At 41.2% G+C, this 23,526-nt stretch overlaps 1 protein-coding gene across 5 annotated transcripts in view; it reads right to left on the bottom strand.

The window, feature by feature from the left end:
- SH3GL2 (SH3 domain containing GRB2 like 2, endophilin A1) overlaps positions 1-23,526 on the bottom strand; it is a 317,554-nt gene that overhangs the window by 118,445 nt on the left and 175,583 nt on the right. The window lies entirely within an intron of this gene.

Below are 23,526 nucleotides of genomic sequence, written 5' to 3'. Positions count from 1 at the left end.
AGCATGCACGGGAGCAGGGGAGGGGCGGGGGGGGGGGGAGAGAGGGAGGGAGGGAGAGAGGGAGAGAGAGAGAGAGGGAGAGAGAGAGAGAGAGGGAGAGAGAGAGAGAGGGAGAGAGAGAGGGAGGGGGAGAGGGAGAGGGGGGGAGAGAGAGAGAGAGAGAGAGAGAGAGAGAGAGAGAGAGAGAGACAGACAGACAGACACACACCCAAGCAGGCTCCATGCTGTCAGTGCAGAGACTGACGTGGAGCTTGAACTCACCGTGAGACCTGAGCCAAAATCAAGAGTTGGATGCTTAACCGACTGAGCCACCCAGGCACTCCTATTTAGAAAACTTTTTATTTGGCTGCTTAGAATCTTTTGGTTGTTTGTTTTGTACATTTTTTATCTTTGGTTTCACATTCCCAATCAAAACAGTATTTTCCAAAGTTACTTAAGTCACTTCCTTCTTTTAATTGAAGTATAATTACAGTGTTATATTAGTTTCAGGTTCCAATATAATGATTCAACAATTCTATTTATTAGTCATGCTCATCTTAAGTGTACTCTTAATCTCCTTCATCGATTTCACCCACTTCCCTATCCACCTCCCTCTGGAAACCACCAGTGTCTTCTCTGTATTTAAGAGTCTATCTTTTGTCATTTTCCTTTGTTTCTCAAATTCCACATGTGAGTGAATTACATGGTACTTGCCTTTCTCTGACTTATTTCACTTAGCATTATACCCTCTAGATCCATCCATTGTTACAAACAACAAGATCTCTTTATTTATGGCTCAGATACCATTGTGTGTGTGTGTGTGTGTGTGTGTGTGTGTGTGTGTGTGTGTGTGTAGCACTTCTTTATCTATTCATCTATCAATGGACATTTGAGTTTCTTCTGTAACTTGGGTATTATAAATAATATTGTAATAAACATAGAGGTACATATATCTCTTTTAGTTATTGTTTGTGTTTGCTTTGAGCTAATCCCCAATAGTGGAATTATGGGATCAGATGGCAATTCTACTTCTAATTTTTTGAGGAGCCTTCAAACTATTTTCCACATTGGCTGCACCAATTTGCATTACCACCAACAGTGAACAGCGTTCCTTTTTCTCCATATCCATACCAACAGTTGTTATTTCCTATCTTTCTTATTTTAGCCATTCTAACAGGTGAGATGAAATCTCATTGTGGTTTCTCTTTGCATTTCCATGATCATTGCTGATGTTCAGCATCTTTTCACATGTCTTTTGACCATGTTATCTTCTCTGGAAAAATGTCTATTCAGGTTCTTGGCCCATTTTAATCTGATTATTAATTTTTTTTTTTTGGTGTTGGCTTGCAGAAGTTCTTTATATATCTTGGGTATTAACCCATTTTTAGATTATCATTGCAAATATATTCTCCCATTAAGTAGGCTGCCTTGTTTTGTTGACGGTTTCCATTGCTGTACAAAAGTTTTTATTTTGCCATAGCTGCAATAGTTTAACTTTGCTTTTGTTTTCCTTTCCTGAGGAGACCTATCTAGAAAAATGATTCCATGGCCTATGTCAAAGAAATTACTGTTTAGGCTTTCTTCTAGTTTTATGATTTCAGGTCTCACATTTAGGTCTTTAATCTATTTTTAGTCTATTTTTGTGAATGGTGTAAGAAAATGGTCCCGTTTCATTCTTTTGCATGTAGCAGTGTTATTTTCCCAGCACCATTTATTGAAGAGACCATCCTTTCCTCACTGGATACTCTTGCCTCCTTTGTCATAGATTAACTGAACATATACATGTGGGTTTATTTCTGGGGTCTCGATTCTGTTACATTGATCTATGAATCTCAGAAAAAAAAAAAAAAGATTTGAAGACCACATCTCTGCCTTGCTGATTTAGAATACCTAAGGGGTTGGACCACAAACCAGACTCCAAGGGTACTATGGAGATATGGAAAAACAAGCTTGGGCAATGAAGTCCCATCTTTTATTGGTCTGGACAATCAGTTAACCTCCTTGAGTCAGCTGATTATTCTTGATTTTTTCTCTCCAACCCAGATCTTTGGACTGTGTTACGGACTCATGTATTCGAGTACCTACGTAACTCCACTAGCATGTTACACATTTCATAGTATGCTTAAGCTAAACTCTAGGTGTCCCACCATCATTCCCAATCTTCCATTTCTAAAGTACTCCCCATATTAGTGAATGCAATTCCATCCATTCTTCTACTTGCTCAGATCCAAAACTTAAATGCATTTTTGGTGCCTCTCTTCACCCCATACTTTGCATTCAATCTGTCAGTGAATTCTGGCAGCTCTGCCTTCAAAATATATCCAGAATCAGAGCACTTGTCACTGTAGTCCAAGCCCCCATCATCTCTCACTTGGATTCTTAAGAGAGGCTCCTACTGGCCTCCCTGCTTTCACTCTTGCCTCCTATAATCTATTTTGTGTATGAATGCTTTTAAGTCAGATCATGTTATTCTTCTCCTCAAAACCCTTTAATATGTTCCCATGTCATTCAAAATAGGAGACAAGATTCTATGTTCTTGACACTCAGAATGGAACAAGGTCCTTTCTGCTACAGTCCTCATGACTTCCTCTCCCACCATGCTCTTTGCTGCTCCTTGAGCACACTACCACTCTGGACCTGGTCACCTCTCTTGCTTACCCTTGATTTTTCTTCATTGCACTCACCCCACCTGACATTGGATATTTGCTCCCTATCAATCTCTTCCCACTAGACTGGAGACTCCATGAAGTCAGGGTCTTGGTTTGCTTCATTTACTGATATGTGCCTGGGGCTTAGAATACTGCATTAGAATAAATGTGACACATAATTGAAAACAAAATGTTTTTCTCTTCTATAGAAAGGAGAATATCAAAGCTACCGAGCTGGGTTACTGTGAAGTTTAGAAATTATATTTTTAAAGTATCTGGTACTGTGCTTGGCATTTAAAGAAATACCGAATAAAACTGAAACTATAATCAACATAATAAATTCTTTGTTGTATGTAAATTAGGTTAACTAAGAATTATATTGAGCTAAACAGAGCATTCCCAGATTATCATGGACGAGAAGAAAGTTTTTAGAGTTTTTGGTTTTTGGTATAAAATCTAATGTTGTCTCAAGTATAACACTAAGCACAGGGATAAGATGGCCCCATCTAGGTTAAAGGAATAGAACTGGTAAGAGAGGAGAAGGCACAAGAGGACATTCAGAAAATTCTCCATTTTCACCTCCTTCCTCCCTGTCCCACCACCCCTATGTCTGTGGATTAAATCCAAAGGAGCTATAATATTGACTTAATAGAAATAAGTTTCTAGTCTAGGTTGACTTTGATGGTAAAAAAAACTATGACTAAAATGTTAAAATTCTTTCTTGCTCTCTGTGAATAAAAATGACTTTGGGTTAACTCCCTAGCTCTGTTCCCCCTGGAAACCTGATAAAGGTGTAATACTGCCTACTACAAGGTAATACTGCTTATGGTAAATACCACTGCTGATTGATACACTGTGTCTGGACTGGAGGAATCAGGAATAAATGATCAATACCTGGTGAGAAGCCTTAGATCTAGGTTTCCCTTCGTGAATCTTGTAACTTGCCATATCCCTTACTGGGACCTGAGAAGTTACAAGTGATAGTAGTGATATTGATTCCTATTTAGGACAGGAAACCTCTAAGCCCCTTCTCTGTAACCTGTTACATTCTGATTCTCTAGTACCTGAGGTGACCCTTGGAAAGACAGGAAGTAACTCGTGGCTGCTGTGTGGACTGCTGAATCGCCCCTGAAAAAAATGCATGGCATTGCCCTGCTGCCTGCTATACTTCCTGTCTTAATATTCTTCTAAGTGAATTCCATGTCAGAGGAAGCTAAATGAGCCATGGGAGATGAACTGCCTAGGTGAACCTCTGAAGACCCCCAAAGTGAGTGCTGCAGAGACTTGGAAGCATTTTGAAATAAACATTTTATTACTGTCTGTATTCCTTTCCTAGGGCTGCTGTAACAAAGTATCATAAACTGGGTGGCTTGAAACAACCAGAACTTTATCCTGGAGGTCCTTTTCTATACCTTGCCCTATGCATCTCTTCAATTGAGCTGTTCCTGAGTCACATTCTTTGTGACACACTAGTAAACATTAAATATTTCTCTGAGCTCTGTGAGCCATTCTACAAATTATCAAACCCAACTGGGCAGAGTCAGAAGCACCAGAGACTCAGCTCTGGGATTGGTACCCAAAGTGTGGGTAGTCTTGGGGGACTGAGCCCTTAACTTGTGGGAACTGACACTAACTCCAGGTAGATGGTGTCAGAATTGAACTGTGGGAAACCAGATACAGTCAGAGAATTGGTCACTGTGCGAAAACCCCCAAATGTCTGGTATCAAAAGAGTTCTGTGGGTAGAGTGCAGAGAAAAACAGTAGTTTTCCATTTATCTCTCTAAAACAGGATGTAGCACACTCATATGAGTGGGTGTTAAGGTTTTGACAGACATTTGTTGGAAAATCCTTGAGGTTCTTTTTCTAGAAAGCTTCTGCGAAATGTCAAGATATGTGGATCCCAAGCCTCTGACAAGGCAAAGTGGTATTTTCTAAGAAGGTTTGGTCTCAAAGACAATCTTCCTCAAGGAAAAAAAGGTGGGGAGTCCTAATTTTTTTTTTTTTAAGTTTTATTCACTCTAATTCAAAATCAAGGTTTATAGCAAATGGGATTTCTGTAGCTTTAGAAACCAAAAGTCTCTGTGGAACAGGAAGCTGGATTAGAGGTCAGCACAAACCTGAGCACAGGGTAGGAGGGGATGCAGGGTACAGGGTGATGCAGGTGGGTGTTCACTGCAGTGGGGAGGACAGGAGTGAGCAGTGAGTCTGCCCTGTTGCACTTCATCTTCCTCCCCACCCTCAATGATCGTGACAGGGTTGTTTGGGGAGAGACCTTCCATTAAAAAAAAAAAAAATTCACAACTTGCTTTAAACTGCTGCATTATGTTCTCAAAAGTGGCTTCTTTCCCTCTTTAACTGTGAAATTTCAAATAAGAACACATATTGATAGGGCATCTGCCTGTCACAATAGAGAGGAAGAAAAGCCAACCCCTGCTCCTGGCTGGCCACACTCAGAAGAGGTGCCCACAGTTTCCAAGTCACATTTTCATGATCTAACCTAAGGAATTTAGCATTCGTTAGGGGAGACTAAAGACATGGAATAGATTTTCCAGATTTAATGTGATGACTTCATTCCTTTCTACCTCTCTACCTACTTTACAGAAACCAAACCTAGTTGCCCAAAGTTACAGAGATCTCTTGCAGACAAATGCTTACTGATTCCTACTGGTATTCATAAGTGCTACCATCTGGTTTGAAAACTCAGAAAGAGCACTGATGTGTCTTTGAAAAAACTGAAGATCAGGACCATGATTCATCTCACAGCTACCACCTCTGAAGTATCTGCTGTGTGTAATTCACATGTATCATCTCTTCAATCCTTCCAATAATATGAAGGCAGGTTCCATTTCTGCATCTTGTAGCTAAGGGAAGTAGGGCACAGAGAAATGATACAACTTGCCCCAGGACATGTGGCAACAGACATGAGCCAGAATTCGAATCCTGGCTATGTCAGCTATGTCTCAAAAGCCTGCTCTTGTCCCAGAATGCTGCTATGCCCCTTGCTGCTTTATTAACATCTTTGTTAATATAGGTCAAATTCAGACTTGTCAGCTTTAGTTATATTTACACTTACGTAATTTAAAATGCAGAGGTGAGGAAGTGTGATAGACGCTGTGACTTGGGAAGCGGCAGGAGCTCCGCACCACAAGTCAGGCGATTGGAGGTCTTTCCATCTACATAACCTTGGCAAGCTACCTAACGGACCCCTCTGGACCTCTGCTTCCTCATCTTGAACACAAGAGGACTGGCTTACCTGATTCTGCAGTGCCTTTCCAATGCAAAAATCTCTCATGCATACACTAGTGTCCACGAGGATAAGTGGACTAGGTCATTTGCAAATGAGGAGATCCCAGTGTACACAACCTAATGTCAAGTTTCAAAACCAATGAAACTCATCTTTTGTAAAACAAATACTGAGTTCAAAACCAACAGATCTTACTTTAAAAACTCCAATGTAAAGATTTTAACTTTATTCTTTTTTTAAGTCTTTTTGTTTCTTTTATTTCCACAAGAAGGCACCCTCCAGCCAGATTATTTCCTGCTGATCTGGTTTCTGTTTATGGTGCTTTACAAATACAGTATTTTTTTAAATGATAAAACAGATATTTCAAGGAAAACAAAAAGGTAGTTTATTTTCCCCTTCTCGTATAAAATTGTCAAACCTCATTAGGAGGAATCAATTAATACAGTGAACACTGTGAACAAGTACTGTTAAAGTTTAGGGGACAAAAGTGATATATAAATGTAAAAATACAGCCTCTTTTTAAAGATAAAAGGAATAGAACGGCATTCTCCTGTGTGACAGCATCTATTTTCATTTCGTACTCGTTAACATGACCACACATGCTATCAAAGAAATAACACAGGCCGGGGTTCAATCTGCAGCTCTGCCTCTCACCAGCTCTTCAGAGAGGAGAAGATCTTGCCCTCCCCCTCCCTCCCTCCCCACCGGAGCCTCACTGAGCCTGGGTAGAAGCAGGAGACAATAATACTCAGCTATGGAATAGTTGTGATGACAAAATCACAACAGTTGTGATGTATATGTCATTAAAGCAGGTGCTAAATAAATGTGAGTTCTTTTCCCCCTTTTGGCTGCAGAAGACTGTAGTCGACAGCCATTTCACCGAAATGGCCACCAAGAGCTAAAAACCTGCTTACCTCGGTGGCTCAGTCAGTTGAGCCTCTGACTTCTGCTCAGGTCATGATCTCACAGTTCATGAGTTCGAGTCCTGCGTCAGGCTTTATGCTCAGACAGCTCAGAGCCTGGAGCCTGCTACAGATTGTGTGTCTTCCTCTCTCTCTGACCCTTCCCCGCTTGCACTCTCTCTCTCAAAAATAAACATTAAATTTTTTTTTTAAAAAACCCTGCTTACCTCTTCATTACCTATAAAGGCTCAATGATTTCTTTAGTTGGCGTAAAGCCATTAATTTTGAATTACTTTAACTAAATTATTTTAACTAAATCTAAATTATTTTAACTAAATTATTTTAACTAAAGTCTAGTACAGACATCACAACTGAAATGTGAACATAAATCCCCAAATCACACCAAACTAGATTTGGAGCTTAATATTTGTAACAAAATGTATGTAATAACACATTAGCGCATATTTCACGCTGGCAACTGTGATGACTCGTAACGGCCTCATTTTCCCGGGTGAAATCTCAGAACATCCAGAGATCTGAAATGAGCCCTCTGATGCTCCCTGCACTGTAGGCGATGTGTTCCCTGGACTTGCACACCAACAATTACTAAAGGATGCAAAAGATGTACATGGTAATGAGGACTTAGGTAAATTTCCTCAAACCTGCGCAGTTTCTTTCGAAGTTAAATACTCCATAAATATTCTAGAGACTGGGGAAAGGGAAGAGGAAGATCTTTCCACTGACTTATTCAAATATGTAACTCTAGCCCTGGATCATGCTACTCTCAACCCAAATAATGGTCGTTATGTAACACCTCTCTCCAAGGTGCCAGAGCTCGCTCACGCCCCACTGAGTGGGAAGCGGCGGGGAGGTATTTTAAGACACTGAGTGGTGGTGCATGGCAGCCCTAAGAACCCATGAGATGGGACAGTGAACATCTCCCACCTCCACAAAGGGTGTTGCTAGGTGCCGACACAGGTCTCAGAGTGAGTCCTGGATAGCAGGCAATTGCACCACAGGAGCATAAAATGGCTTCAGCAGTATGAAAAATACATAGCCCTCTGAATACTAACATCATGAACCTTTGCTTCTTCTGGTTTGGGGAGCAGACAGAGGGTGGACACTTGTACTGTGTTACTGTGTGTGTGTGGCGGGGGCGGGGGGAAGTCCTGCAGTGGGACTTCTCCCTGGAGGCCTTATCTTACTATGTATCTTACAGTGGACAATTGCTAGCTAAGCCCCTGAGATACCCTCAGGTACACGGACCCTGCAGGCCACAGGCAAGAGAAGGTTAGTGACATTTCCTGAGCCCCTACAAAGTGACAGACACTTGCCCAGTGCTTTTCACTGCCTGTTGTTTCAAAGTTATCTGCAGTCTTAGCACAGAGCAGACCTGTCCTACCACTCCTTACAGAATTCGGGAGACTTTATCCTAAGCTGAAAAAGATGTGACAGGCTTTCTCAATCTATTTCTTGCTCCCATGGAAAGTATCCAAGGAACCAAAATTGATAAGGGCAAATGTCCAGATAACCCCAGAAGACAGTGATATGCTTGAAATGGGAGCTCTAGCTGGGGAACAAACAGCCATACTATATTAGTTTTCCATGCTGTATAACAAAGTTCCACAAACTTAGTGGCTTCAAGACACACATTTATTATCTCACAGTTTCTGTAGGTTAGAAGTCCAGTGCAACTTAACTGGATCCTCTGTTCATGGTCTCACAGGCTACAATTATGGTATCAGCCAGACTATCTCGGTATCTGGAAGCCTGAGTGAGAAAGAGTCTGCTTCCCAGCTCATTCAGGTTGTTGACAAAATTTCAATCCCTTGTGGTCGTATCACTGAAGACCTTGGCTTCTTACTGGCTGTCATCTGTGGCTACCCTTATGTTCTTAGGGCACACCCAACTCCCTGACACTTGGCCCTCTCCTTGGGCAGTCACAACAAGATAGTTTGCTTCTTCCAGACCAACAGGAGACTCTCACTCCAGTCTGCTACAAAAAAATTGATATAATGTAACATGATCATGGAAGAAACATCCCATCAATTTTACTTTATGTTGTAACCTAACCGAGGCAGCGGTGAGTGGTGATCCCGATACCTTTGCTATATACTATTGGTTGGGAACAAGTCAGAGATCCCACCTGCACTCAAAGGGAAGGGATTGTACAAGAGTGTGGGCCATTAAAGGTCACTCTAGAGTATATTTACCACACATACCAAGAATGAAGGTGTCTCCACATTTTGTAGAATATGAGAGTGAAAACAAAATGGACTGTGGAGACAGTCATATCTGAATATGAAGTTCTTTTGTTGCATGACCTTAAGAAAATTATTTAATCTCTCCTGAAGCTTCAGTTTTCTGAAATCTGAAAATGGGAACAATTATCTTCTATATTTATACACATGGATGTTCTGTCAATAGTTTCAGCCCACTGATTTCAAACATGAGATTATAATACACTTCACTATCTTTTCCAAAGCAACTGTGAAATGTATTAATTGTACATGACATCAAGTAGGTATTATATAGACACAGTAACATCTCTGATCCTGGCATGTTCAAGTCTGCCTATCATGGCTCTACCTGAGAGGTCAGCTACTCCTACAGATGGAGCTTAAATATGCTTAACATGATTTGATTCATTCACTCAGCACATTAAACACCTACTAAGCACCCCTGTGTGAGGTACTCAGTAGATATAAATGAGCAAAACAAATACAGTCTTGTCGTTGATGACTTTATGATACAGTGGGAGAGATACAAAGCACTGATTCAATAAATACTGAGGGCACTATGTGCATATTAGAGCTAGCTAATAGGACAAACTCTACTCTGGTAGAGATTAAATTCTACATGGGAAATGTGGGTGATGAACAGATGATTTTTAAAAAGATAAAATACAGTATCATTTCAAATGATGATAGAATAATAAAAGGAATATGAGAGGTACAAGGAGAAGCTACTTTAGATAGTGTCCAGGCAAGGAGTGCACAGGAAGGTGGAGTGATAAGAGCAGCCATGTGGGAACCAGGAGAGGAGTTCCAGGCAGAGAAACTTCATGTGCAAAGACCCTGAGGCAGAAACAAGCTGAGCATGGCTGAGGATCAGAAGAAGTCAGTGAGAGTGGACAGGAATCAACATGGGCTCCGTGGTAGAGAGCAGGAGCCAAATCATGTCGGACCTCACAGTAAGTTTATTCTCAGTTCACTGGGAAGCTCCTGGTGAATAATAAGCAGAGGAATGATATGATTTACATCTTTAATGGAATGACCTGGCTGCTATGTGGAGAATGTACAGAATGTATAAGGGAGTTGGAATGGAGGAAGGCAGAATATTGAACAAATAAAAAAAAAAACATATGAAAGTAAATACTGGGGGGAGCAGGACGCCTGGGTGGCTCAGTCAGTTGAGCATCTGACTCTTGATTTCAGTTCAGGTCACCATCCCAGGATAGTGGGACTGAGCCCCGGGTCAGGCTCTGTGCTGAGTATGGAGCCTGCTTAAGATTCTCTCTCTCCTTCTGCCCCTACCCTGCTCACAGTCAAGTCCAAAGTCCAAAGTCCAAAGTCAAGTCAAGTCAAGTCAAATAAAATAAAATAAAAAGTAAATATTGTGAGAAGTACAATAAAAGGTAAGAGTAGGCTCTCTGACTATAGTTTGTGAAAAACAATCCTGCACTCAGGCTACTTGCATTATGCTGGCAGACACAAGTAGTATCTTAACCAGTAAACATATAATAAAAGTTTAAGGAGTGATAAATGCCATGAAGAAAAATAAAACAGGAAGGGCTTAGAGAGTGAGGAGGAGTGACATTTTAAGCAAGAGGGTCAGGAAAGCTGCACAAATAAGATGATACTCCAGTGGAGATCTGAGTGCAGACTTTGAGAAGAGGTGGAGGTAGGTGATTCAGGCAGGACCAGCACAGTCCAGATGAGTGGGGGTGCTGTGCATCTGAGGAACGGCTGGGAGGCTGGAGATGCTGGTGCCAAGGGAGCAGATGGAGACTGAAAGGAATGTAGGACCTGAGTCAGATCATGGACCCTGGACCACAATAATGGTTTTCAATGTTATCACAAATGGAAGCCACTGGAGAGATCTGTGGAGAGGACTCGCTTGTAGGCATCATGAGAATGTGGCAGTGGAGTGGAGCTGTTTTAGAGGGGGCTCGGGGAATGCCTCTTGGAGGATGTGATATTTAAGACAAGCAGGAAGGATGAGTAACAGTAACAAGACAGGTGTCACATTAGTGGCAGGTGGGCATTCCCAGAAGCAGGAACATCCAAGTGCCAAGTCCTGCTGCAGAAAAGGGCTTGCAGCACCAGAAAAACTGGAAGACCAGTGAGCTTGCAGTCGGGTGAATGAGAGGGAAAAGGGACTTAGACAAACAGAGAGAGGGCAGGACCACCACATGCAGGTAGAGGATTAGTAGCTCAGGGCTATTATTTTTTTTTTAAACTATATATTATTTTTTTAACTTTTTTTTAATATATGAAATTTATTGTCAAATTGGTTTCCATACAACACCCAGTGCTCATCCCAAAAGATGCCCTCTTCAATGCCCATCACCTACCCTTCCCTCCCTCCCACCCTCCATCAACCCTCAGTTTGTTCTCAGTTTTTAAGAGTCTCTTATGCTTTGGCTCTCTCCCACTCTAACCTCTTTTTTTTCCTTCCCCTCCCCCATGGGTTTCTCTTAAGTTTCTCAGGATCCACATAAGAGTGAACACATATGGTATCTGTCTTTCTCTGTATGGCTTATTTCACTTAGCATCACACTCTCCAGTTCCATCCACGTTGCTACAAAGGGCCATATTTCATTCTTTCTCATTGCCATGCAGTACTCCATTGTGTATATAAACCACAATTTCTTTATCCATTCATCAGTTGATGGACATTTAGGCTTTTTCCACAATTTGGCTATTGTTGAGAGTGCTGCTATAAACATTGGGGTACAAGTGCCCCTATGCATCAGTACTCCTGTATCCCTTGGGTAAATTCCTAGCAGTGCTACTGCTGGGTCATAGGGTAGGTCTATTTTTAATTTTTTGAGGAACCTCCACACTGCTTTCCAGAGTGGCTGAACCAGTCTGCATTCCCACCAACAGTGCAAGAGGGTTCCCTTTCTCCACATCCTCGCCAGCATCTATAGTCTCCTGATTTCTTCATTTTGGCCACTCTGACTGGCATGAGGTGATATCTGTGGTTTTGATTTGTATTTCCCTGATGAAGAGCGATGTTGAGCATCTTTTCATGTGCCTGTTGGCCATCTGGATGCCTTCTTTAGAGAAGTGTCTATTCATGTTTTCTGCCCATTTCTTCACTGGATTATTTGTTTTTTGGGTGTGGAGTTTGGTGAGCTCTTTATAGATTTTGGATACTAGCCCTTTGTCCAATATGTCATTTGCAAATATCTTTTCCCATTCTGTTGGTTGCCTTTTAGTTTTGCTGATTGTTTCCTTTGCAGTGCAGAAGCTTTTTATCTTCATGAGGTCCCAATAGTTCATTTTTGCTTTTAATTTCCTTGCCTTTAGGGATGTGTCAAGTAAGAAATTGCTGCGACTGAGGTCAGAGAAATTGCTGAGGGCAGAGGTCTTTTCCTGCTTTCTCCTCTAGGGTTTTGATGGTTTCCTGTCTCACATTCAGGTCCTTTATCCATTTTGAGTTTATTTTTGTGAATGGTGTGAGAAAGTGGTCTAGTTTCAACCTTCTGCATGTTGCTGTCCAGTTCTCCCAGCACCATTTGTTAAAGAGACTGTCTTTTTTCCATTGGATGTTCTTTCCTGCTTTGTCAAAGACTAGTTGGCCATACGTTTGTGGGTCTAGTTCTGGGGTTTCTATTCTATTCCATTGGTCTATGTGTCTGTTTTTGTGCCAATACCATGCTGTCTTGATGATGACAGCTTTGTAGTAGAGGCTAAAGTCTGGGATTGTGATGCCTCCTGCTTTGGTCTTCTTCTTCAAAATTACTTTGGCTATTCGGGGCCTTTTGTGGTTCCATATGAATTTTAGGATTGCTTGTTCTAGCTTCGAGAAGAATGCTGGTGCAATTTTGATTGGGATTGCATTGAATGTGTAGATAGCTTTAGGTAGTATTGACATTTTAACAATATTTATTCTTCCAACCCAGGAGCATGGAATGTTTTTCCATTTCTTTATATCTTCTTCAATTTCTTTCATAAGCTTTCTATAGTCTTCAGCATACAGATCTTGTACATCTTTGGTTAGATTTATTCCTAGGTATTTTATGCTTCTTGGTGCAATTGTGAATGGGATCAGTTTCTTTGTCTTTCTGTTGCTTCATTATTAGTGTATAAGAATGCAACTGATTTCTGTACATTGATTTTGTATCCTGCAACTTTGCTGAATTCATGTATCAGTTCTAGCAGACTTTTGGTGGAGTCTATCAGATTTTCCAAGTATAATATCATGTCATCTGCAAAAAGTGAAAGCTTGACTTCATCTTTGCCAATTTTGATGCCTTTGATTTCCTTTTGTTGTCTGATTGCTGATGCTAGCACTTCTAACACTATGTTAAACAACAGCAGTGAGAGTGGACGTCCCTGTCGTGTTCCTGATCTCGGGGGGAAAGCTCTCAGTTTTTCCCCATTGAGGAGGATATTAGCTGTGGGCTTTTCATAAATGGCTTTTATGATCTTTAAGTATGTTCCTTCTATCCCGACTTTCTCGAGGGTTTTTATTAAGAAAGGTTGCTGAATTTTGTCAAATGCCTTTTCTGCATCAATTGACAGGATGATATGGTTCTTATCTTTTATTAATGGGATGTATCACGTTGATTGATTTGCGAATGTTGAACCAGCCCTGCATCCCAGGAATGAATCCCACTTGATCATGATGACTAATTCTTTTTATATGCTGTTGAATTCGATTTACTAGTATCTTATTGAGAATTTTTGCATCCATATTCATCAGGGATATTGGCCTGTAGTTCTCTTTTTTTACTGGGTCTCTGTCTGGTTTAGGAATCAAAGTAATACTGGCTTCATAGAATGCGTCTAGAAGTTTTCCTTCCCTTTCTCTTTTTTGGAATAGCTTGAGAAGGATAGGTATTATCTCTGCTTTAAATGTCTGGTAGAATTCCCGAGGGAAGCCATCTGGTCCTGGACTCTTATTTGTTAGAGGAGATTTTTGATAACTGATTCCATTTGGGTCTGTTATGGGTCTGTTCAAGCTTCCTATTTCCTCCTGATTGAGTTTTGGAAGAGTGTGGGTGCTTAGGAATTTGTCCATTTCTTCCAGGTGGTCCAGTTTGTTGGCATATAATTTTTCATAGTATTCCCTGATAACTGCTTGTATTTCTGAGGGATTGGTTGTAATAATTCCATTTTCATTCATGATTTTATCTATTTGGGTCATCTCCCTTTTCTTTTTGAGAAGCCTGGCTAGAGGTGTACCAATTTTGTTTATTTTTTCAAAAAACCAACTCTTGGTTTCATTGATCTGCTCTACAGTTTTTTTAAAATTCTATATTGTTTATTTCTGCTCTGATCTTTATTATTTCTCTTCTTCTGCTGGGTTTGGGGTGTCTTTGCTGTTCTGCTTCTATTTCCTTTAGGTATGCTGTTAGATTTTGTATTTGGGATTTTTCTTGTTTCTTGAGATAGGCCTGGATTGCAACGTATTTTCCACTCAGGACTGCCTTTGCTGCATCCCAAAGCGTTTGGATTGTTATATTTTCATTTTCGTTTGTTTCCATATATTTTTTAATTTCTTCTCTAATTGCCTGGTTGACTCATTCATTCTTTAGTAGGGTGTTCTTTAACCTCCATGCTTTTGGAGGTTTTCCAGACTTTTTCCTGTGGTTGATTTCAAGCTTCATAGCATTGTGGTCCAAAAGTATGCATGGTATGATCTCAATTCTTGTATACTTATGAAGGGCTGTTTTGTGACCCAGTATGTGATCTATCTTGGAGAATGTTCCATGTGCAGTCGAGAAGAAAGTATATTCTGTTGCTTTGGGATGCAGAGTTCTAAATATATCTGTCAAGTCCATCTGATCCAATGTATCATTCAGGGCCCTTGTTTCTTTATTGACCATGTGTCTAGATGATCTATCCATTGTTGTAAGTGGGGTATTAAAGTCCCCTGAAATTACCACATTCTTGTCAATAAGGTTGCTTATGTTTGTGAGTAATTGTTTTATATATTTGGGGGCTCCCGTATTCGGCGCATAGACATTTATAATTGTTAGTTCTTCTTGATGGATAGACCCTGTAATTATTATATAATGCCCTTCTTCATCTCTTGTTACAGGCTCTTGTTACAGCCTTTAAAGTCTGGTTTGTCTGATATAAGTATGGCTACTCCAGCTCTCTTTTGACTTCCAGTAGCATGATAAATAGTTCTCCATCCCCTCACCTTCAATCTGAAAGTGTCCTCAGGTCTAAAATGAGTGTCTTGTAGACAGCATATAGATGGGTCTTGTTTTTTTTTATCCATTCTGATACCCTATGTCTTTTGGTTGGCGCATTTAGTCCATTTACATTCAGTGTTATAGAAAGATAGGGGTTTAGAGTCATTGTGATGTCTGTAGGTTTCATGCTTGTAGCGATGTCTCTGGTACTTTGTCTCACAGGATCCCCCTTAGGATCTCTTGTAGGGCTAGTTTAGTGGTGATGAATTCCTTCAGTTTTTGTTTGTTTGCGAAGACCCTTATCTCTCCTTCTATTCTAAATGACAGATTTACTGGGTAGAGGATTCTTGGCTGCATATTTTTTCTGTTCATCACATTGAAGATTTCCTGCCATTCCTTTCTGGCCTGTCAAGTTTCAGTAGAGAGATCCATCACTAGTCTTATCGGTCTCCCTTTATATATTAGAGCACGTTTATCTCTAGCTGCTTTCAGAATTTTCTCTTTATCCTTGTATTTTGCCAGTTTCACTATGATATGTGGTGCAGAAGATCAATTCAAGTTACGTCTGAAGGGAGTTCTCTGTGCCTCTTGGATTTCAATGCCTTTTTCCTTCCCCAGATCAGGGAAGTTCTCAGCTATTATTTCTTCAAGCACACCTTCAGCACCTTTCTCTCTCTCTTCCTCCTCTGGAATACCAATTATATGTAGATTATTTCTCTTTAGTGCATCACTTAGTTCTCTAATCTTCCCCTCATACTCCTGGATTTTTTTTATCTCTCTTTTTCTCAGCTTCTTTTTCCATAATTTTATCTTCTAGTTCACCTATTCTCTCCTCTGCCTCTTCAATCCGAGCTGTGGTCGTCTCCATTTTATTTTGCAGCTCATTAATAGCATTTTTTAGCTCCTCCTGGCTGTTCCTTAGTCCCTTGATCTCTGTAGCAATAGATTCTCTGTTGTCCTTTATACTGTTTTCAAGCCCAGCAATTAATTTTATGACTATTATTCTAAATTCACTTTCTGTTATATTGTTTAAATCGTTTTTGATCAGTTCGTTAGCTGTCGTTATTTCCTGGACAATTTTTGAGGGGAATTCTTCCATTTCGTCATTTTGGATAGTCCCTGGAGTGGTGTGGAACTGCAGGGCACTTCCCCTGTGCTGTCCTGAATAACTTGCATTGGTGGGTGGGGCCGGAGTCAGACCTGATGTCTGCCCCCAGCCCACCGCTGGGGCCACAGTCAGATTGGTGTGTATCTTTCTTCCCCTCTCCTAGGGGTGGGATTCACTGTGGGGTGGCGTGGCCCATCTGGGCTACTTGCACATTGCCAGGCTTGTGGTGCTGGGGATCTGGCATGTTAGCTGGGGTGGATTGGCAAGGTGCACAGGGGCGGGAGGGGCAGGCTCAGCTCACTTTTCCTTAGGTGACTGGCTTTGGGAGGGGCCCTGCAGCACCTGGAGGGAGTCAGACCCACTGCCGGAGGGATGGATCCGCAGAAGCACAGCGTTGGGTGTTTGAGTGGTGCAAGCAAGTTCCCTGACAGGAACTGGTTCCCTTTGGGATTTTGGCTGGGGGATGGGCGAGGGAGATGGCGCTGGCAAGCACCTTTGTTCCCTGCCAAGCTGTGCACTGTCGTCCGGGGCTCAACAACTCTCCCTCCCATTCTCCTCCAGCCCTCCCATTCTCCAAGCAGATCTGTTAACTTATAACCTTCTAGATGTTAAGTCCCACTTGCTGTCCCAACACACTCCGTCCGGCCCCTCCGTTTTTGCAAGCCAGACTCAGGGGCTCTGCTTTGCCGACGGGCTGCCCCTCCACCCCGGCTCCGTCCTGCCAGTCCATGTAGCGCGCACCGCCTCTCCACCCTTCCTACCCTCTTCCGTGGACCTCTTGTCTACACTTGGCTCTGGAGAATCCATTCTGCTAGTCTTCTGGCAATTTTCTGGGTTATTTAGGCAGGTGTGGGTGGAATCTAAGTGATCAGCAGGACACGGTGAGCCCAGTGTCTTCCTACGCCACCATCTTCCCAGCTAAATGAGGTAGGGCAAATGACTCAGGACAGTCCCAGAAACAGCAGGTAAAGATGTCTAAATGAGCAGGGATCATATCAAAGGAGGCTGAGGCCCAGTTGATGATGGGTGGTCCACTAGTGAGTAGATGACTGTGCCAAGGGCATCTTGGTGGTAAAATAATAGGTTAGCGCATGGCAACAGCACACTTCCCATTTCCTCAGAAAAATAAGTCACTCTCCACAAAACACCAGGGTTCCCGCCTCAGCTCTGCGTCTGCCTGAGGCGCCCTCTCTCAGATTGGGCCCGCGGCTGAAGAACCGCGGCGAGGCGCCAGTAACTCGGCAGGCCTTCAACACCGCGGACGCTCAACAGGCAGGGCGCGCAGGCTCACCTCAAAACGTTCAGGGCTATTAAACTGAGACTCCATTAGCTTAATTTTCTATATATATGCATATTTTAAATGCCTAATATCTGTTATGATTAAGTATATTTTAAATAAGGTCTGGCTTTAGCAACCCTTAGAGACACAGAAAATGAAGATCATTCATCTACCAGTGCCACCTGACTTAAAAATTATTTAAGGTGCCTCAAATATATTAGGAACCTATTAATTTTCAATATTTTTCCCAAAGATGCAGTGAAACTAGGAAAACCCTCTAGCCTTTTCAGTACAAACAGTGTATGAATTATACCACCTATCACCCAGCTTGTTTTCCACCCTTGAAAGATCCTACTCCTTTCAAGTTTGGCAATATTTTCCTGACAATTACTTTTGTGATCTGTCCTTTATGCATTTCCATTATTTTTCAGTGTCAGGACCTAGAAAAGGAAATGCTCTGGTTACCAGGCTCAGTACATATTATCCCTCATTCTTTAAGATAAAAATAGATACATTTATTTGTGCGTCTAATCGGAAGACATATTGAGGGCAAACAATGAACCAGGCACAATGCTAAGAGCCCTGCAAAACAAGATGAATACAACTCAGGACCTGCCCTCCAAGAAGCACAGCAATTTCAGTATGTTGTGGAGCCACAAATTTGAATACATAGATGTCAAACAATATATGTATTGATTTTCAGTCCACTGTCACCAAATATCTTATAATCAGTGTGTTTTCATCTTTGGAAGGAGCCTGTGGGAAAGAAGTATAACAGTCTTGGTGTAATATCTTTCCAGGAATTAATGAGATATTTAAAATTAATATAGCTAACTTTTACTTCCACAGGCAATATTCCTCAAATGAGATTTAAAATTACTAAAAAATTCTGAAGAGACACCAAAAGACCCCGATTTAACACCCCAATGTGAGGCATGCTGGAGAAAGCTAAACCATGTAGGCCTTCAAGGGAAGAGCATTTCTGTAGAGAACCAAACCTTGACTGTGCACAGCGTTCTTCATGTTCAAACTGCTTTTTATCTATGCATCTTGGAAGTTTGCATAGGATTATGCAACTTCTCAGCGTCAGAACAACTTCTTAGTGCAAACTGAAAAAGCCTCTGTCACCATCACTAAGCTAAGGCTGGGAAGGAAACACAGCCAAATCTGGCCGTGTCTCTCATTCTATTTCAGGGGAAGATCTCCAGTATAGTGCCATGTAACACATTTGCAGAAGGTTAAAAAAAATTAAAGATATCCTGGTCTAAAATCCAGAGTCCATTTCTCTTATTGAAAACATAACCACCAATGTACATAAGCCAAGGAGCTAAGTATCAAACATACATCAAAATAGAATGAATAGCTTGAATGGTAAATTATCTAGAGCTGTCCATTATGGGAACCACTGGCCACATGAGGCTATTGATCATTTGAAATGTAACTAGTCCAAACTGAGATGTGTTGTACATATGAAATATACACCGAATTTCAAAACTTAGCACAAGAACAAAAAAATATAAAATTTGTCAATAGTTTAAATATTTGTTAAATTTTGGGTATGTTGGGTTATTTAACGTGGCTACTAGACAATTCAGAATTGCACATGTGGCTTGCATCTTATTTCTTTTTGACAATGCTGATTTAGTACTTTTTTCTCCACAAGGCATTAGACTACTCATATAGGAAAACTGATCTGTATTCTCCAATGATTTTGCTCTTAGATGCCATAAGAATATAAGGGCTCACAACTGCTGCAGTACTTTTCATGTTCGAATTATTTCTTACCTAAGCAGCCTCGCAAATTTGTATTGGTTTACGCTGTTCCTTTCAGAATATTTCACAATCCGTGGTAAAACACTGCAGGAAGACCTGCAGACCTATGACCCCTTTCACCCTTTCTAACTGCATCAGTTAGCTGGGATTTCCAGAAGGAATTATCTGTGAAGCCCTCTAGACTGCTCTCCTCAGGGTGTATGTATCTTATGCTATTAGGCTGTGAAGTATCAGAGGGCAGGGGCCCAATCTTGGTCCTGTTTCTACCCCTAATGCATCTAAAGTTGGCCTTTGCATAAAAATAAATGAATCTGCTAAGTGTTAGTAACACAGGTAGAGCCGATGGTTGAGGGAAAAGGAAGAGCTTTTCCTTCTCTTTATATTACAGCACTTTTATCACATTAGCCAATGATTGTCAACTGTGTTTCATCATTTATTTGTTCAAATACCCTAGTGCCACTGCTGTCTGGAACTGAGCTGGGGGCTGGGGATGTGGAGATAAGACAGGCACAGTCCTGCCCTTACAGAGGAAGACAAACAAAAGTACACACATCACACACGTCTACAGTAAGTATGGCATGTGCCACCAGGGAAAAGCAGCTGGAATCGTGACAGGGAAGTTGACAAGGGAACCTAACTAGTCCAGGGGTCAAGGGAGGCTTTTAAATGACCTTTATCCTCGATCTGAGGGTACTATTTACCTGCAAGGTGGAGGGAAAAGGGCAAACTGACCATGCAGGGAGGGACCTTTAAGTCAAGTTAGAAATTTTAAACTTAGTCCTAAAAGCAATGAAAACCCATTGAAGGGTTTTATGCAAAATAATTATGTGATCGCAAGTACCTTTTAAAAATCTCACTCCAGAAATGGGGAAGAGTGGATATGGGCAAACACAGTGTAGAGCAAATTTATAGATTCATGAAAATTAATCAAACTCTCTTTGGTCATCATTTCAATACGAACTGGGTTTTACAAATATTAAAGATGTGTATGCTCCACAACCCACAAGATCTGAAAGCTAGAACATATCTCAGAATATTAATCTAATGGAAGATATTCTCAAAGTACCTTCAAAGCATGAATTTCCACTGAATCTACCAGCCTGTCCATGTAAATCTGTTGGTTGTCATCAGTCTCTGCCCTGACCCAAGCTCGATCTTGCTTATTCAGGACCAGCCTCTAGTGATACATATTGGTTGACCCAGCTCCTAGGATCATTGAGAGGCTGAGTGGTCAAAGTATTTACCAAACCATATGAGTTGAGAATATTCTCTCTGCTCTTCTGTACCTAATGACTGGGTGCCTGCGTGTTTGCTAGAGTACTACATACCTTTGTCAAGGACACTTGAATAGCGAACTAATGTACTTTTCAAAAGTGCTTCAGCCAAGTGTCTGCTCTTAGGGTGAGAGATTCAGGGAGGAAGTAAATCATATCTATCATAGAACAATTAAATACAGATTGTCTAAATTCTATAGAATAACTATATGAAATTGTGTTTTGTTCTCAACTCCTCTGGGTGACACTTCGGTGGCCTGCCCATATATAGCTGCTTTTTTTTTTTTTTTTTTAAGTTTATTTTTGAGAGAGAGAGAGAGCGAGCAAGCACACAAGTTAGTGGGGTTAGGGGCGGGGGGGCGGTGAGACATAGAATCCCAAGCAGGTTCCACACTGTCAGCACAGAGCCTGAAGAGACTCTTAAACTCCTGAACCATGAGCTCATGACCTGAGCAGAAATCAAGAGTTGAATGCTTATCTGACTGAGCCACCCAGGCATCCCAATAACTCCTTTTCTAAAGCCAAACTGGGATTTTCCGGTGATGGCCTTCATTGTTCTTCTTGGTGCCAAATGTGTATTCAAATTTCAAATGGCCATAAAACATATTGACAGTTAATCAGCACATTCAACATTTTACTAAAAATGTCATTTTTAAAAATCCTTATCTTTCCCATTACTTCTTCCTGTAATCTTTTTTATTAAAATGAGTCTCAATCCCATAATTTGTCTCCTTTCTGAATTTCTATTGTACTCACTCTGACCTGGGTTCCAATTCTGCCTCCATCCTCTTCTAAGTGTGCGACTTTGGGAAAGTTTCTTAAATTCTTGGGCCCTTGTTTTTTCCTGCAGAAAATAAGGCTAGCCTACTGTATTAGTTTTCTAGGGCTAGCATAACAACTTGCCACACACTGTGTGAGTTAACACACTGAATTGACTCTCTCACGGTTCAAGAGGCCAGAATCCTGAAATCAAGGTGTCTGCAGGACACCTCCCAGGCTCTCTGGGAGAATCCTTTCCTTGCCTCTTCCACCTTCTGGTCGCTCCTGGAATTCCTTGGTTTGTGGCCACACCACTCCAATCTCGGCCTCCACTTCACATTGGCTTTCTTTCCCATGTCTCTGTGTTTTCTCTTCTTATAAAGACACGAGTCATTTTATGTAGGGCCCACTCTGACTCCAGAATGAGTTCATCTCAAGATCACTAAGTAACATATGAAAAGACCCTATTTTCAAATAGGCTTATATTCTGAGATTCTGGGTGGCCTTGAATTTTGAGGGGGCATACCATTCAACACACTATACCCACCTACAACAGAGTTCCATTATACTCAGGAACACTGATGGGCTTACACTACAGATTTATGTTACAATGGATTTTTAGTCTCTTTTCCGTAACTATGAATTGTTCACCAGTGCTTTATTTTTACAATCAGAAAAAAATGGTCACTTGTAGAGTTGACAGTGTAAATAATTAGCACTGTCTTACAAATGCATTAATGCGCAATAAACAGTATATTCTCCCTCCCTTACCCTATCATTATCTTAGCCCCACACTGAGTTACCAGCACAAGTCATGTGTAAATCCCAGGAGATCAGAGAGTACTTCAAAAGTTATGTGCCAAGATGAAGACACAAACTTCTTGCCCTTATGCACTGATCCCTTATGGTGAGGCAGGTGGAGCAGCCAGCTCTCTTCAGATCCTGACCTGTCACGGTTGTGATAGGAATAGTATGGCATAAATGAACATCTGAGAGATCCTTGCATCTCTGCAGAATATAATGGTCATAAAGAAGGCTCTGGTAAAACTTAGAAACTTCATTTTTTGCTATTCTTTGCCTTATTTGCTAACCATTTGGTTCGCAATCAGTTAAATTCCTCGACCCTACAGGATACTGTATTTCCTTCTGTATTTTCCTTCTGTGTATATTCCCATCTCTGATGTATTTTAAGAAGAAAAAACAATCAAGAATGTGTTCATCTTTTGAAACAGCAGCTGTGCTGTCACAGGTAAATAAAGGTTAAATGAGAGCTCAGTCAGCAGCAGGAGGCAGTAGAGATGGTCAGCACTTACTATTGCACTTGCCCACTCTTACCCCACACCTCCTTTTTTCATCTCTTGCCCACCAATGCTCTGTATCCAAACACACTAGGGCTGACACAGTATCTAGACCATCTTCCCTAGGACCACCAAATACACCAGCCTCCCAGCCTGAAGCTCCCAAAGAAACTAGTCCCAAAAGAAAGCAGCAGTTTTCTAAATATTCATACTTTTCACATAAATACATCCAGCCTTGCTTCAAGCTTCTATCAGTTCTAAGTTAGGAACTGATGTCAGGAAGAGTAGTGAGGAGGTCGATGACAGTGGCTGTTTTGCTTTGTTATACCTTGTGCCTATAGACACTGCCCTGTTCTGCCTGGTTCTCTTTTCAAGGGGTCGATCCATTATCTCTATTAAAACTTCCTTCTCTGAGAGTGTAACAAGTTAGCAGAAACAAATGCTGACCTGCAATGTACTGGGAGAAGAACTGGAATTAGGAACAACCCTCCAAAAACTTTAGTGATGCTGTATGAAAGAAACCCTCTGTATTTCACAAAAAATTTTTACTCTTTCACACCTTATAGGAATAGCTGTATCATATCTTAAAATTATCCCGTTTTTTTCTTACCATCCCTTGCAAATTAAAGTCTGGTTACTAACAGCTTGTGGCTACCCTGACATGATGTGGCTTCCAAGCTGTCCATGCTATACCATTTGCTAAATATCCTAGAGTCAGATAAAATATGACAGACTCCTTCAGTTACCTCAGTGTGAGCCTTAAAAAGTCCTCCCTCCTCAAAGTGCCATATACCAAGCCCTCCAGAAAGGTGGGCTGAGAAAGTAGAAGCACACCAAACTTAAATGTCTATTAAAGAGAAACTACAAGTTACCTGGAGGGATACC

Source organism: Panthera tigris, chromosome D4 (genome assembly GCF_018350195.1).
Source record: "Panthera tigris isolate Pti1 chromosome D4, P.tigris_Pti1_mat1.1, whole genome shotgun sequence".
Taxonomy (NCBI): domain Eukaryota; kingdom Metazoa; phylum Chordata; class Mammalia; order Carnivora; family Felidae; genus Panthera; species Panthera tigris.
This window is presented reverse-complemented; position numbering and strand designations above follow the sequence as displayed.